We start from the raw sequence: 1,091 nt of genomic DNA on the forward strand, positions 1-1,091 counted from the left end.
GATAGGAGATGCAGTGTATCTTTGTAAGCGGTCGATTAAGCCAGGAGTAAATAAAAAGTTTGTCTATAAATGGACTGTTCCATACATTTCATTACATGCCTCGATGTGAGTGAAAATCAGTGCATTCATTTGAATAGGATCATCCGGGGAGTTAGCGGGCCGGTGAACGATGTGCTGACCGGTTTCCCTGATTACCCGATCCAGTGAAGCCTTTCGACGTTTTCGACGTCAAAGTATATGCTTAACCCTAGATGTAAAATATCCATGGGCGTACTGCTATTTTGATCTTTGTTATAATCTGTTTGATGCTGGTCATAATGATAAAATTGCTTGAAAATTCCCTGCACTAACTAAATGTCACAGATCATTAACTGTTAAGAGGCATGTAATAAAAATATTATTGCCTGAATACATGGGTTTATGTGCCCTCGCAGCAGGAGACAATTTGCCCTCCTGGCATCGGGCAAATTGTCACCTGCTCTCGGGCACATAAACCCATGTATTCAAGCAATAATATATAATGTCAGAACAAGTGAGACCTATTAATTATAAGTTAGGACTTTTGAATAGCAATTAGAATTGCCATAAAGTCATTGACGTTGATAGGCTGAAGGGAGCTTATTTGTGTTTGATTCACCGAGTTCTGATGAGTCTAGAGATGAATTACATGTCACATTTCAGTCGTCTGGAGCTGGCGAGATTAGGATTATTTATAAATAGCGATATCAATTTCACTCCAAGTCAGAGTGTATATGTTCTAGTAATGACGATGATAATGATGAACACTCGAAATTCGAAGATTTAAAATATGCTAGTGATAATGAAGGACACGCCCTATCATCAGTGGGCTAAAAAAGTTGAGAAACTCCATATCATTAAGTTGAGAAAATTTTGAAGGGTCGATATAGAAATGGAAGATTGCAATATTTAGTCAAGTTGAATATAATACCTGAGAACTCCGCTAGAGTATTAACAAAACACGATAAAGTCACGGGCAAGAACTTCTTATACTCCTTTACGAATATTTTAGTAGATTATGTAATGAGGAAATTCGAACTTGTGGTCACCAGTAAGTTTGAAACGCACCCAAC

The sequence above is a fragment of the Ptychodera flava genome, chromosome 9 (assembly GCF_041260155.1).
Source record: "Ptychodera flava strain L36383 chromosome 9, AS_Pfla_20210202, whole genome shotgun sequence".
Lineage (NCBI taxonomy): Eukaryota > Metazoa > Hemichordata > Enteropneusta > Ptychoderidae > Ptychodera > Ptychodera flava.